The sequence below is a fragment of the Orbicella faveolata genome, unplaced genomic scaffold (assembly GCF_042242905.1).
Source record: "Orbicella faveolata isolate gen_17 unplaced genomic scaffold, um_ofav_v1 contig_12, whole genome shotgun sequence".
Lineage (NCBI taxonomy): Eukaryota > Metazoa > Cnidaria > Anthozoa > Scleractinia > Merulinidae > Orbicella > Orbicella faveolata.
In genome coordinates this window covers 19,627,423-19,642,024 of record NW_028301539.1, presented here as the reverse complement: position 1 = coordinate 19,642,024, position 14,602 = coordinate 19,627,423, and the positions used below count along the sequence as shown (strand labels likewise).

The window sequence follows — 14,602 nt, the reverse complement described above, 5'->3', positions numbered from 1 at the left end:
CACGTTTTCTTGCTTGGGATGGTGTTCATTTAAACAAACTGGGACATCATAAATATTTTTGCAGTTTGAGAGGCGCAGTTTTTAGATGTATACAGATTTTCTCAGCTCTTTAACAGCAGTATTTTTTCCCCATGTATTTGCCAGTTCCCTATTTTTGATATTTGTTGCTCTTTACCAAGCCGATGGTTATGCAGCCTTGCTATTTTTTCACTTGTTTTTGGAAAGTCACTTTCCTACCTTTAAGCAGGCTTGCTACTTTGTTCACACACAATGTCAATACCATGTTTATTTTTGTGGCTTTGGTTATGTTATGTTGTGCCGTAGCTTTACCATTTTGAGTGTACAAACTCCTTTTGACCGCCCCCTGTTTTTTGGGAGGTGTGTTGAATGCACTCGGCATTAGTGACTATGCACATTGCAGAACTTGGCTTTGCTATGTTGTGACTGCTGTCTTATTTCTCGACTTTGTCACATATTTTTAAATTCCTTTTTTGGCTACTTTAGGCCTGTTAGGCTGCATATATCTTGAACTACCTTTCTCATTGTACTAAGTAATAATCCAGACAACAATGGCTCGCGAGGTATATTCGCGTCCCCTGCAGTGCTGTTCATCGTCTGTCTCAGTCTTGTCTACTTTTGCCAGTTTCATTAGTATATTTTCTAAAAAATGCTTCTGCGAAAAACGATCAGGTGGTCTCGGATCTGGCTTCAAAGGGGGGTGATTGGCACTGGTATAATGAACAATTTCGTTAAGACAATTGGCACCAGAGCAGTATCCATGGGATCAGATACATTTGGAGTTGTGGTTGTGGGCATCAAATACTTTTTGCAAACCGCAACCGCCCAGCAACAAACCACGTTTTTGTTCCCAACTTTTTCCAAAAGGGACCTGCTGGGCCTTCCAAGCTGGTAAGCACTGCTCCGGATGCAAATTCGAACATGTGTGTTACAAATGTGGTGGAAAACACCCGGGGGGACAGTGCTCTGCTTCAGCGCCCAAAAGTGGATTCGCTCTCAGTTCAAAAGGTAAAGAAGACAGTACTCAAGTATCGGGTTCTCCACAGCAGGTCAGTTATGCCAATAAGAGTGGACCGGCTTGATTTTTTGCTCCATAGTTATGACAGATTTTTAAAACAATTTCTTGTTGACCGTTTTCATTTTGGTTTTCGCATTAACTTTGTTGATGAGCGGTTTTCGTCTCAATCTCCTAATCTTAAAAGCGCTCTAGATCAGCCAGCGGTAACTACTGCTAAGTTACACAAGGAATGTAATGCAGGGAGAATTGTTGGCCCTTTCACTGCTCCACCCTTTCTGAATTTCCATTGCTTTCCATTGGGCATTGTTCCCAAAAAAGATCCATTGGAATTTCGATTAATCCATCATTTATCTTACCCCAAGGGATCTTCTGTAAACAACTTATCCCTGATTATTGTTCTACCGTGAAATATGCATCGGTCAGGGATGCGGTGAAGCTACTCAAGCGGTTAAGAGAGGGTTGTTTCATGGCAAAAACCGACATGAAATCTGCTTTCCGTATAATTCCTATTCACCCTGCTGACTATTCCTTGCTTGGTTTGGAATGGGACATGTACTATTTTGATAGGTTTCTTGCATGGAGCTTTCCAGTTCCTGTGCTATTTTTTAAGAGGCCCTGCACCTAATTCATCACTGTGATTGCTTTCAAAAGCGTTGAACTTTTGAGAAATAATTATTTTAAAATCAGCTCCAACACTCCATCTAATTTAGTATGCAATATTTGAAACTTTATTTGTTAATCGCTTCGGCAGTTTTTTGATGTTTATCGAATGATATTGTATTAAAAGGCCTTTTTCTTCAACACTGTGTAGTTTTCTCGTTATTTTGCATTGCGATAGTAATTTCTGAACAGTTTTTTGTGGGGGCTTATTTTCGGCCTGATTTTGCTGCTATCAGACGGAAAAAGTTTGCGGCTCAATATTTTTGGTTTAAAGCGAAACTGAAACAAAAGAAATTCATTTTTAACTGGTATTCGGTAACCTCTGCTTGGGAGATAAAAATCGGCTGATTTTATTTTTTAGTCAGAAATCATCGGTTGTTTCTTAGGCGCAGGGCCTCTTAAACATGTAGTATGACATTTGAGTGGTTTTCCAGTAATCATCTTGGTTCTTGCGCAGTTTTACATACTTTAGACGATTTTTTGTCCATAGCCCAAAGAAAACGACAATGTGAACACCACTTAGATAATTTTATTTTAATGTGTAATTATCTTGGCATTTCTTTGGCCCCTGAAAAAACGGTTGGTCCCGTGACTGTTTTACAATTTGCTGGAATTATGCTTGATTCTGTACACCAAGAGGCATGACTACCAGATGACAAACTTTGAAAATGTCGTGTGATGTTACAGGGTTTCCAAGCCCAGTGCTCTGTCCGCCTAAAAGAACTCCAATCACTGATAGGTTTATTGAATTTTACATGCCTCGTGGTTGTTCTGGGTTGAGTTTTTCTGCGTCACATGATAGATCTTACCAAAGGCATCAAGAAGCCTCATTATCACATTTGTCTTTCACAAGGCGCTAAATTAGACATCATGCTTAGCGACGTTTCTTGATGATTTTAACGGGCGGTCACTTTTCTTAAGTGACACTTAGGAAACATCCCAGAGCCTTCAGCTTTATACTGATGCAGTGGGTTCCATAGGTTTTGGTGTGGTCTTTGATTGCCATTGGCTTCACGGAACTTGGCCTACCCACTGGAAATCTTATAACATTGTGCTGTTGTAGCTTTTTCCCATTGTCATTGCTGTTCACATTTGGGGGCACATAATGGCAGATAACGTGTCATATTTTTCTCTGACAATGCCGCTGTAGTTGACATTATTTTTAACCAGATGTCTAAACACCAGGGTATAATGGTGCTCTTAAGGGATTTCAATTTACTAGTGTTTTGTAGACTCACTACTACAACCTATTGCAATAAAACAAGAGTCCTACATAAAAGACACTAACGACTTCTTCAATTTTATTGAAAACACGCAAATTCCAGACAATGAGATGCTAGCCACCCTTGACGTTAGTTCTCTATAAACCAACATTCCTCAAGAATAACGAATTGACATTGCTTGCCGCTTTTATGAAGATCACTATGAGAAGAAATTACCTATCCCGACAAGGGATTTACAGGAACTGATGTAAGACGGCCAAAACGGTCGACGTAGTTACGACAGATATGAGTGTACGATTTATGAGTTTATTGACAAAAATAGCAGAGACAATAACAAAATAAATGGGAACAAGTAACACTGAAATACAATAAGCAAACTAAAATAAGCCTAATGCTAATAAAGAGTAAAACAAGCTAACTTAGCTAAGAAATAACAAAGTAATTTGGTGTAAATAACAAGACAATTGCCATAGGAAGATTGCATGACAAAAATAAACAGGAGACTGTGTGACAAAAACTCTCAACAGTTGTTGAGTATTACATGAAATACAGAACTAAAAAGGTTCAAGTTACAGGATTACACAATAGTGCTAAGCTGTGTACAAGCTAGTCACACAAGTAATTACAGTGATAAAAACAGGCTACAAAACATATAAAGGAACAGAAATGAATTTGGATTTGTGCAAACAATCACACATAATCAACAAGGATATGTGGTAAGTGAATAATACAATATTTACTAGCAAAAACTATAAAACAAAGGAACAGAGATAAAGCTACATGCTGTGCTGATTAAAGGTCAAGAAAACTAAAGGAATAATACTACACAAAAACACAAAACTAGTAAAGACAACTAAAAGTGACTGCTAATTGAAACTAATGAAATAAAAGAAACGAACTAAACCAAAAGCCTTAAAGAAAAGTACAAATAAAACGAAATAATGCACTATATACCAAGGGTTATTGAGAATATAGCATTCGAACTAAACCAGTGCTTGACTTGAGAACTTGAGTATAGCTCAGAATAAACCAACTGAATCAACTGAATTTACTGAACAAATGGTTGCCAATTTATAACAGATTTGAGGAAACTGTAGGAATAACTCTAAACCAAATAAGGCTAGGGAGTGTATTTATTGCCCACGAATACAGGATTGACCTAAGGGAACTAGGAGGTAACTTCTCCTACACAACAGGATTTAGCTAAGAGAAGTGTGTGGGAATGAATCACCAACACATACCAAAATAAGGTGTGTAAGGAAACCAAACTAATGTAGGAAAATAACCCAAATAGTAAGAAGAAAAATAATAACACAACACTAATAAAAAAAGTCTGAGAATTAGAACTGAAAATGAGCTAAAGTGACCTTGTCACACTGATGCGGCTCATACTTGAAGAAAACTCCTTTAAGTTTAATGACAAACACTTCGTACAAACTCACGGCATTGCTACGGGAACTAAAATGGAAGTCACTTTCTCTGTTATTTTCATGGCGGACCTTCAAAAATGACTGCTAGCGGCTAGCCCACTGAAATCCTTTGTTTGGAAGAGGTTTATCGATGACACATTTTCTTTGTGGAACTTTCCAATGGAAGAAGTTTCCATTTTTGTTAACTTCACTAACTCATTCCACCCTATGATAAAATTTACTTGTGAAAGGTCATCCGAACGCGCTGTTTTTCTCGAGACAGAGGTATTCAAAGGACCTCACCTTTCAACTCTGAAAATTCTCGATTCACAAACCCACTTCAAGCCCACTGAAACATACACACTTCTCATCCTGCCACCCATTCAATACTAAAAAGGGTTTTATCAAAGGAGAAGCATTACGCCTTTAGAGAACCAACTGGGTCAAAGAGAATTTTAATAAATACAAATGAGATTTTGAGCAAAGACCCTGTAACAGAGGCTATCCCATTGTGCTCATTCATAAAATCTTGACTGAAGTTCAGTTCTCAGACAGAAGAGATGCTCTTTGTAACAAAATAACGAAGGTGAAAGAAATTTTACCATTTGTTATCACTTATAACCCAGCCACACCGAATCTTAAAAAGATTCTCATGAAACACTGGCATATCATTCAACGGCAGCCTAGACTTGCACATATTTTTAACCAGCCACCGATTGCATCTTACAAGAAAGAAAAATCAGTCAAGGACATTTTAGTCCACACAAAACTTTCTTCAATCACGCCACAATCATAAAAAATTGTAAACAAAGAAGCACTTTCAGAAGGTTTGTTTTCAAAGCAGAACAAAATTTACATGATTTTTTCTGCTAGTAACACGCTCAGCCCGCATTCACGCATTTCTGTCCGCAACTCAACTGAGCCAATAAACGTAGCCCTTGATCATTTGCTAAGCGCTCCTCCATTTACACTTCAAACCTTTCAGTTGATCATTTATAGCGAACGTAGAAGCTGAGGACTTGTAGACTTTATTTAAATGCTTGCCACATTCCTGGGTTAATCAATTCTAGTGCCGATTACATTTCACGTTCCCAGGTAACAAAGTTCAAGGAACTTTCACCAGAGGCCGACCAGTTGCCGACCCCAATCCCTGAGAACCTACTACTGACGAGTTGGGTGCTAACTTGACAGGTCTGATAAATTCCACTCCCACAGCCAGCTTGTGGTGGCTGTATCAGCGTGCGTGGGTCGTTTTTTGCCAATTCGATGCTCACTCACAGTTCTCCCAATCCTCCTTTACCTATTACCCCTACTTGTATCCCTCTTTTTATTTCATATCTCTCGTTTCGTAAATTGGCCTGTTCCACTACCATATCATATCTTTCTGCTATTTCCTATGTACATAAGATCAAACATTTTAATGACCCTACCAAATCTTATCTTTTTGAAAAGCTGTTGACAGCTTTGAGCCGTCAACAGCCATCAGACATTCATCTGTCAATTACACGGCCCATATTACCCCAGCTGATTTTCTCTGTTACTTTTTCTAACTCTTCGCTATTTCAGTGTTCTCTTTTTTCAGGGATGTTTCTTGTCGCATTTTACAGTCTTTTTCTCGTGCGTGAACTGGCCTCCAAGAGCACACAATTTGCGTGTTCTGTCGTTCAGTATAGTAATTTAACATTTTTATTTTGCCAAGGACAGCTGCAGGGGGCAAAGATTACTATTACCGAGTATAAGCATACCACTAGTCGCAGACCTTTTGATATTTTACTTGCAAAGGATGTCTCTTCCCCTTTTTGCCCTGTTACAGCCCTTTTTCACTATTGTAATATCAGGGGAAATCGTCCACGGCCACTTTTTTGTCACACTGATCAGACTCCCATTTCAGCAAGGTAAAGGTAAAAAATGCGATCCCACCGATGCATCGGCCGACACATCACCGACGCACTGGTTGACACACCACTGACACACTACCGACACGTTGGTCGGCACATTGTCAATGCGTCGGCCGACACACTACCGACACGTCCGCCGACACTCTACCGACGCGTTGGTCGAAATATTTTCCCTTTTTAACTATTATTTTGTTATTTCTTTCAGTTGGAAGCAAGAACAACTTCATAAGAAAGGACGAAAACGTAATAGATCTGAAGGCCCAATTCGACGAGCTAGAAGACAGCTGCCAAGAGAGGGAGGAGCAGGTAGCTCAGGCTCAACAGGACGCTGATGAGATGGCAGACTTGGTCTGGCAGAATGAACAGCGTATCGCCGCCTACAAAGAGCAGTTGAAAGAAAGAGATGACCGTATTAAGGCCCTGGAGCAGCAGCTACGAACTTTGCAGAACTCCTCAGAGCCATCAACTGGAACTAATCATGAAGTTGCTGCGAAGGTCGACCGGAACGACCTTGCGGAAATCCATCGACGATACAAGGCAGTGCTCTCAACCCTGAACAAAAAGAAATGTAGCCTGAACAACGCTTACAGACCCGCACGCACAGCACGCAGCACGATCAGAGACTTCCTCGGCATAGCAGAGCTGTGAATTGTCAACGAAGTGACATACGAAAGCACCTTGGAGAGGCTGGGAGACCCGAAACTTTCAGTGAAAAGGATCGAGCAGGAGTGTCGAAGGCAACTGGGTGATCTGTTGCCATTGGTGAAACGACTTTGCATCGCGAAGAAGCTGTTACCGCTGGTGTTGGAGGATGCCTTTTATTCCTAGAAGGCTCTGTCAACAACAAAAAAACGGCTCCTTTAGGAGCCACCGAGTTTGAAAAAGTCAATGACCAACTCAATAAAGGTTAGCTTAATAAATAAAGATAAAGTCTCCGCCGATGCGTCGCTCGACATTTGGCCGACATGTTGCCCGACAGTCAGCTAACGTGAAAGTGAAGTATGATCATCACAGTAAATGTTCCAATTTAAGCAACTGGAAAGAAGAAGCCTGAAAAAAATCAGGGCTTCAACGGGATTCGAACCTGTGACCTCCGCAATACCGGTGCGATGCTCTACCAACTGAGCTATGAAGCCACACATTGGGAGCGAGGTCAATTAATTGAGTTCATATCTTCCCGTGAGTGAAATGATGTGAAGTATATATGAAATAATTCATATTTGAACTGCGGTAGTAGATGAAAGTGAAGTATGATCATCGCACTAAATTTTCCAATTTAAGCAACTGGAAAGAAGAAGCCTGAAAAAATCAGGGCTTCAACGGGATTCGAACCCGTGACCTCCGCGATACCGGTGCGATGCTCTACCAATTGAGCTATGAAGCCACACACTGGGAGCGAGGTCAATTAATTGAGTTCATATCTTCCCGTGAGTGAAATGATGTGAAGTATATATGAAATAATTCATATTTGAACTGCGGTAGTAGATGAAAGTGAAGTATGATCATCGCAGTAAATTTTCCAATTTAAGCAACTGGAAAGAAGAAGCCTGAAAAAAAAATATATCGTCAATATCGTAGTGAAAGTTTCCCATCGAAGGCATTTCAGTTCAGTTTGGAAAAGGTACGTTTAGCCTTGCAATAATTCAAAAAGGCTCAAATGAGTCACTGACACGCCACCGACACATCACCAATGCAGCTTGTACGTTACAAGGTTAAAAAGTGGCCAATGTGTCGGTCGACTGTCGGTTGACAGTCGGCTGACAGTTACCTTCAGCAATGCTTATCTTACTGTGGTCTGGACAGTAGTCAGTACAAGACACAGCTTTTGTATTGGCGGCGCAAGCCATGTCACTGAAAAAGGTTATTTTGATGTGCAAATTTGTGCTCTTGGTTGCTGGAAATCTGACACATTTAAAGTTTATTTGAGGTTGGAAGTTCTTCATGCTAATTAATTGATTTGCCCATGTGTTGTAAGCAGGTCAGGCAATTGGGCTGTTGCTTGGTGGGCTTAGAAAACCATTTTTAACTTAACTTTTAGCTCTTCCTTACTAATCTTCTTCATTCTGTGTTTATGCCTGTTGAATGGGTCAGTCATTGGGCTGCTATTTGGCTGGCATTTGTTCTTGTTTCATCCAAATTAGATTGTTTGTTATTAGGCCTGTTGGGTAGGTCATGGGGCTGCTACTATGTTGCCATTATCTCTAGGCACTTTTTTTAGCACTTTTGCTCTTATGCCTGTAGGGTAGGTCAGTCATTGGGCTGCTACTTGGCTGGCAATTTTAAGTCTGATTTTTCTATCGATTGTCATCTCTCTAATTTGTACCAGACATTCAATGTCACTGTTCAGACAAGGGCTGCAGTTCCATTGGTGTCATGTTTAGTTTTGAAAATATTATTATTATTCAACACTTTGTCCAACATTTGTTTGCTTTCCAGCTTTCACTCAAGCTTTGCTTCTTTTGTGGGGTTTCAGCCACAGTTGTGTGGCTTTTGGCGGATTTTTGTCGCCCCATTTTCTTATTTAGTAGGTTAATTGGTTTACATATATCAATGTGTTGTGATTCTGCTAGCTTTGATTTCATTAAACCTGCCGCAACTGTGGCCAGATTTATCCAACACAGTTGTTTGTTTATATTTTAAATCTGTTCCTTATCACAAAGTACGCAACCGAAAATGCAGGCAGAGCTCGCGCAGTGTTGGGCCTTGTTTTGAATGCATGCCTTGATATAAATAACATTATCCCTTATATAGAACCTCTCTCACCGATGATCAGCGGCGAGGTAATTCTGTCCATATTTTAAGGGGAAGGAAAGCGAGGTAACTTAATCTTGTCTGTATATCAAGGGGATGAAAATATCGCCGACGATCAGCGGCGAGGTAATTCTGCCTGTATAATAGAGAAACCAAAATCGCGCCAATGATCATTGGTGAGGTTAATCAATCTTGTCTGTATATTAAGAGGACCGAAATCTCACTGATGATCAGCAGCAAGGTAATTCTGTCCATATTTTAAGGGGAAGGAAAGCGAGGTAACTTAATCTTGTCTGTATATCAAGGGTATGAAAATCTCGTCGACGATCAGCAGCGAGGTTAATTAATCTTGTCTGTATATTAAGGGAACGAAATCTCACCCATGATCAGCAGCAAGGTAATTCTGTCTATATAATAAAAAAAAAAATCTCGCCCATGATCAGTGGCTAGGTATTTCTGTCTATATAATGAAGAAACGAAAATCTCATCAATGATCATCGGCAAGGTAATTCTGTCTGTGTAAAGAAGAAATTAAAAACTCACCGATGGTCATTGGTGAGGTTATTGTCTGTATATTTAGGGGATGAAAATCTCGCCGATCATCGGCGATGTAATTCTGTCTATTAGTACTATTTTTGATTACAGCTCTCTTTCAGACATGTACTATCACAAACGCTTTTATTCACTGACCATATGATCAAAACGTTTCAGTTCTTGGTCAACAGCGCTTGAGATCTATTCAATATATGTTCGCGTGCTACAAAGTAACCCCGACTGCAGAACATCGCACCTCAATGCACTTTCATGACTTGCTAGGAAAATAAGCATTACAGAGGTAAAGAAAAATAAAGAGAAATAAACTAAAGTAAAGCAGCTTAAAGTAAAACCAATTTAAATGCTAAACTAAATTTGCTGCTTTGGTCTGTGAAAATAATGAACTTGCGGCCATCTTCTCAAAAGTCATTCGAGTACTACAAATTTACCTGATGATTAATAATGTAGAGAATTTAGATTATTAAAAAAATTTTTAAACCGATTTATGCATTTTTGTTTAAGTCATTAATACTGTGTTTAGGAATTGTTATGTCCACGACAGACACTACACCATGTTGTCACAACCTTGTATTTTTTATTTCCCATCATGCCTTTGAACTCTACAAGCGGATAAGGTGATAAATGATGACGCATACATGACAGGAATGTTCACAAAAGCCTACTCTTTACTCTCTGAGGAAACCTAGGAGAAAGGACCAAACACAAAACACCCAGTAAAAAGTATCAATAAGCAGTCAATTCCATGAAAAGGAAACAGTGTGGAACCCTTGCTGGAGAACATATACCGAGAAGACAGAGTGCAGGCAGCAAAAGTTGTAGGAGCAGGAAAGAATGTTTCGCTCTGTTATCACGACAACTCTCAAGAAGCAAGAGGGCAGCAAAACAATAATTGCAGAAGGAAACAAAGATTTTATGCTCCCAAAGATGACAGTAGGAAATCCTCCAAAAATGAACAGTTACAAGTGAAATCAACTGGGATCGCTCAAGTGTTCAGCCTTCTTAAATTTGTCGTCCTTAGTATTTGTCCGGAGGATTTTCAAGATGATAATATTGATGGATAGTGCGAGACCATGCATTATTGTTAGCACGCGAAACTCGTTCTAGTGGTACGGGTGTGGGACCTGGCCCGCATCTTTGTTTAATGGTTTTGGAAAATGGCACGTATTACCTTTGATGTATGACCTTTCTAGATTTCACCGGAACAACCAGTGTTTTGCACATTGAACACAATTTGTTTTGTTACTAGTACTATATATAATTGCTAGCGACAATTATTTTGTTTTCACCCAAGCCTTCCCAACATCCAATGACAATATTCCAGAAGTTTTCAATTCCATTCCCCCCAGTTAGGAAATTTTCAACCTATATTCAAAGTAACATGTAAAGTGCCCCTGGTGCCAGACCTACATCCTGTCTACTCAAGGCAGCAGCAATACTCCAACAAATTCTTTGATAATTAAGCTAATACAGTAGAGAACAAGTTAGCTGCCAGTGCTACTATAACTATTTGGGATGATGTCAATGTTTGAAGTCATCCTAAACAATTGAGAGGGCAGAAAACGAACAGGGCTCCACCTAAACTAATTTCCCCGTAGAAGACAGTTAACAACTTGTTAAAATCTTCTAGGTCCACCAGATAATGTAAATGGCACCAATTGCAACATGCCTGTAACTACAGAATGCATGGTAAAGAGACAAGGTAAAACAAAATGCTTTGTCAATGATCTTCGATTCCGTTGTTGCATTTATCATAAAAGATAAAAGCCCATTTTTGTTTTAATTTTTGATCAAATGCAAAATTAACTATGAAGAGGATGTCATGTAGTGGAAGTCATTCATGTACTTAATTCTACAGGTAATGCTCTTCTTGGAGAAAGACTTGAGGTGGAATACAACCGCATTAATTTGGATGGCTCCACTGAATATCTTGGCTGGATAAAGGGCTATTTAGTTAATTTTGAAGACGGTGACCTGGAATGGCAGCAGTCTGTAGAAGAGCAAAATGTGCAACTGTTAGATAATACTGAGTAATAACTAATAGAGTATGTGTATTATTTGCTTAATAAAAATTTTAATAGAATTATGTAGTTCTAGAGGCCAAGACCTATGCAAACTTCAAAGATTAAAGATAGAACAATAGATCCATATACCCTCGTTTTTTGATTAAATTAAATCATAAAGGAAAATATCACTTTTTGGAAACTTGAGACACCCAGATATTAGGCACTCAAACCATAAGAACAACAAGTACTCCAACATTACTGAGAGATTAATTGTTGCGAGATTGGCAAGGGTGGCAATACAGACCGAATCACCTCGCCGTTGATCATCCGCGAGATTTCCGTCCCTTTAACATACCGACAGAATTAACTTACTGCTGGTCATCGGCGAAATTTTGGTTCCTTATACAGACAGAATTACTTTGCCACTGAACTTCGGCAAGATAACCGTTCCTTTATTATACAGACACAATTACCTCACCGACACTCATCAGGGAGATTTTCATGCCTTCATTATAGACAGAATTACCTCACCACTCGTCATCAGCGAGATTTTTGTGCCTTCATTATACAGACAATCACCTCGTTGCTGATCATTGGCGAGGTTTTCTTTCAGTATATAAGAAAATTAAATCATCTCATATTCTAACATTTACATCAAATAATTTCAATCTATACATTATAACAGTCACATATGTAAATATATGTAAACCTGTCACAAAATCAACCTTCTGATGGTGAAAATTGAAAACTAAAATAATTATGTTTACCTATAATCCAAGTAAGAATTTGCAGTGACACATCCCAGAGAGGCTTTTTGTTCACTGTAAAATACAAAGTACTACTATTTTTTGTAACTGCTACAAAGGAGACATCATTTAGCACTCTTATACAACAGTTCCATAAATTGTTGGTGAGATACTATTCCCAAGGAGAAAAACATCTATATAATCCAGATGAAATGGAAACGTTTTGTGTGTCCACTGCGCATGGATTGTTTGACGATATCTTCACTGCCATCTACGATGATGATAAGCACACACCTTCAAACAAGAAAACAAAGTTACAGTGAGCTAGAGTAGTTGCTCTCCTACACAATCTAAGTTTCTTAAGAAATCAGGTGCGACAGACTAAAATTGCTACTAAAAAAAGAGAAAGGAAAAGAACACCATTTTAACATTTGAAATTATATGTTGTAAAAACAGTTTGACATTTTGACTGCACACACAACCCAGTTGTGAGTCAAACTGCAAACCAACAGGCAAAGATGAAAAAATATCACTTGCACATGAAAAGGATGCTCACTGTATAAAAAGCACTTGGTTACTGTAACAAAATACACCTTATAAGCACAGGCTGCTGGGTAAACTGTAGTTTAGGTACAACCACTCCGTTAAAAACTATCTTAAGGATACAAAAACAGAACATAGAATAACAACTCCATATTTAGATTGACATAACCAGTGCTGATAACATTTTTCAGTTGTTATCAGAAAAGTTCTCCCATGCAGAAGGCCAATGGTCTCCAACTGAAAATGAGTAGGGCAAGTTACTCCCCTCTTATGTCAGGGATGGTGCTCAGTTACAACAGCGACCCTCACTCCATTGCAAACTACGAAAAAAACCCAGCCAAAACAAACATGGAAGAAATAAGGAAAAAGATGCACCTTTCACAGAAGGTAAGCAGTCTAGACAACAACAAGGTAAGCTCTTTGATCTTGTTACAGACCTGAGGGTCTGTATTGCTCCCAGGTCTAAAAAATTTTCATTATATTTTTACAACTGGAAAGTACAGCGTACGTTTAACCCTTTAAGTCCTGATAGTGCCATATGGCACAAAATGTTATAATAAGCGTAATATTTGGCCAATTCTTTTCAAATTTGGAGGTCAAAAGGATCTTTGAGAGATCTTCACATTGAAAGCATAAAATCATACCCTCCTCCTGAATCAGACTTGATTAACCACCCCTCAAGTTTTTGAAACTTTTACGCTTTACAATTTTATGGTCAAGTGAATATCTGATAAAAATCTGCACACCCAGAGCTGCAAATTAAGCTATTATTTAGGGGTATACCCAGTATACCCAAGGAATAAGGTATTTTTGAACGTTTTAATTTTTTTACTTTGTAGACTCCTCAATTCAATTTGTGACATCTTGTATGTCTGTTGTGGTGATTTAGGACATACCCCAAACAATAACTTTCAACTAGTATATTACTTGTGGTCTTTCAATCAACTGTTATAATTTTAGAAAAATAAGGTTTTTCTCCAGGGAACAAATAGAGCTGTTGTTTACTTTGTTATCATCAACAAGTACATGTACAAGATGCGATGAACATTACAATTTTTACATGCAAAATAGAATTAATACATGTACTATTATAGAACAAGAACAAATTAAAGTAAGCAGACTTCAATTCTGTGCTAAGCTGTTTAAAAGCTGTGAATAAGTGTCAACCAAATGAACTGAAATAAAGTTTTCTTCTCATAATAGCTCAGTCTAACTCAGAACATTTTATGCTCATGACTTGGATGTCTCTCTTATGGGAGATTGTGACCCTAGGAGTGACAAAAAAATTTTGTTCACATTCAAGCATTTGTTAAGAAAAACAATTTCTCTGAAATAATGAAAATTTCATACTTCTGGTGGAAGACGACATCCATTTTATCCATGTCGCAAGGCACCCAACGTCATTCCAAACCAGTACTTCTTGGCTCTTGCTGATATCTACACAAACATCCCTGCAGTGCCACAAAATGATGAAGTAACAGACAACCACCTGTCAGTAAGGGTGACCATTAAAGATCATACAGTTCGAGCAAGTAGGGGTGGAATTGACATCAATCATCTCTTAGGTTTCTTTGCGTGGAGTTACCAAAGTACATGTATGTCAGCACAAGATTCCCGACATTCTTGCCTGATGACTATAAAAGATTTACTTTTCAAATGTGGAAGAGAGTTTTGAGAATCTCAGGTTCAAACATGCATCTCAAAATCAATATCAGTTGGCCAATAATTACATTGGTAGCAGATTTCAAGGTTTACCAAAAAACATAGTAGAACACTAA

General features: G+C 38.7%; 2 pseudogenes; both read left to right on the top strand.

Annotated features, from left to right (window-relative positions):
* The first annotated feature begins 939 nt into the window (after positions 1 to 939).
* On the top strand, positions 940 to 6,457 carry LOC149117030 (uncharacterized; annotated as a pseudogene).
* A 4,737-nt stretch (positions 6,458 to 11,194) lies between these two features.
* On the top strand, positions 11,195 to 14,602 carry LOC149117029 (uncharacterized; annotated as a pseudogene).